We start from the raw sequence: 2,304 nt of genomic DNA on the forward strand, positions 1-2,304 counted from the left end.
ATGTTCCACAGAGTTACCTGTCTAAGTTGCCTCAATCCTCTCCACAACATCTTTTGCAGCACCTTTATATGATGGAAGACTGATGTATATCCTAGCTGAATTCCTAGTTGAAAAGCAGTGATAACTACATTAGCTCATTGTGAAGGCAATGCTGGCTTAATTAAAGCCATCAATGGTGCTTAGCCATAATCTGTAACTTGTGATGCTTGAGCTTATTGTTAAGAAATCGGTAATTTGTGGACCTGGAGCTGAGGAGCACTATAATGGAACTCCCACAGGACCAGAGTGCATCCTAGATCATTAGCTTTTATATCATGCCTTATGTTTTCATATCCTCCATACCAAAAGGGAATGGGCTAGCTAACAGGATCAATGACTCTAAATGAGTCAGGTAGTGGATCAATAATCTCAGTAGGAAGTGTAAGGCACTTGACACTTGAATGGAGCACTTGGTGAAGTACAGAGCTGCACTCCAGGTTTACAATTCGGCTACTTCTCACTCCATGCCCATCATCCCATTTTAGCCTAGTTCCAGTACGTGCCTCTTTATCCCAGCTATATTTTCTTTCTCCTCAATGAAGAGAAGCAGTTCTTGCTGCTTTCACTAAAAATACAAAAAGTAAGAAACAGATTATACAAATAGATTTTTCATATCGCTTATGTTGCTCAAACGTTGTGTTAAGGTTACATCCCCAAATGCATCTGGTGTTGAATGCATTGCGGCAGTGTATACTGTATTATTATACCTACAGGTAGTCAGATACGTATAATAACATGAGAGACACAAGATCTAATAATATGGACTTTCAGATGTATGTGAGATATATAACTTTATTATCTGATCGAAGTTGGCAGACAGTGAAATTTGTAATATTTGGATTGAATGATGATGAAGGGATAGGATAAAATAAACTGATAGATATATGAACATAACCTTGTTGACACGACTCAAAGACTGCTCTCTCTCTCTACTTAGACGCTCATCATAAGATTTTTAGGTGATGACAAAGAAATCATACCCTATCTGTGAAAAATTTACAAAAGAATGAATGCTTGAGAAACTTGTAGAAGATTTTATACCAAAAGTTTGAGAATGATAAATAACAAAAACCAAATTCACGTATCGTAGCTACAATGATAAGATACAACAGTGACAAACATCAATCTCATTACAGGTCCAAATTTAATAAGGTGTACAATACCTTGAATTTGTGGTAAGAACATAATGGTTGGAATGAGAATTAAATATTGTGAAGAAGTGATCTTGAACGTGTAGCTAAAGTACACAGAACAAGCAAAGTTTTAGGCAAGATAATACTCTCAAACAACTTCTGTTCCACCCACAGAACCCTGATGAAGATTCCACAAAATGCAGTTTGACGCAAAATTAAATGCAGAAACGACACTATTTAGTACAGCAGCTGAAGCTCGTGGTTAAGATGTTACATAGAAAACATGAAACTTAGTCTAACTTCCACATTCTCTTTACCTCTTTTAAATCACACATGAAATTCTCATAAAATCCAAAATTACTAAAATCCAAATCAACTAGAGGGGTCGCACAAGCTAGGAATGCTAGGTGCTACTTGAGTAAAATCCCACTTTCGAAGTTGCAAACAGACTGCAAGCAATTAATTATCTATAATGGTCAAATTACATGGACAAAGATAAATCAAAATAAACACTCTTGTGTGTATGTGGGAAATAAGGACATTTCTTTGAAGAAGAAACTTAAATACATTCACAATAAAATGTCCTTTTAAGTAAACATCTATTTATATGAAGTTTGATCACAATGAATATTACAGTGAATTCGAACAAAAAACCAAACAAAGCAGGTAATAACCTATATCTGTTGTGGGAATGTGACAGTGAGCAGGATGTGTATTACTTTGTATCTGTTGCACATGTACACTGATATATGACAAGCAACCTATAAATTCCACATATAATAGGAAAGTCGAAATGAAATGCTTTGCAGAGAATAAATCAAATACAGAGCAGTGGATTAAAGAGAGTAAACTTAGTTATTTAACACATAAATACATTCAGAAGTTCTAAGCTGCTGGTTTAACAACTCATAGTGGATGCTATTCTATTTTATTTCAAACTTTCCAGTCTCTTTAGCTCTGGAACTTGGGATGAGCACTCTTCACAAAACAAGAACTGGAGACCTCGTAAACACTACCTTGATTCTCATCCCAAAACTACTTGAGGTATCCAAATTGAATATCACGGTTAGTTCGCATTCAAACTCAAACTGATCACTTTGGAATGGCCTGTATGTAAACTGAATCAAGCTTA

Source organism: Limulus polyphemus, unplaced genomic scaffold (assembly GCF_000517525.1).
Source record: "Limulus polyphemus unplaced genomic scaffold, Limulus_polyphemus-2.1.2 Scaffold1887, whole genome shotgun sequence".
NCBI classification, from domain to species: Eukaryota; Metazoa; Arthropoda; class Merostomata; order Xiphosura; family Limulidae; genus Limulus; species Limulus polyphemus.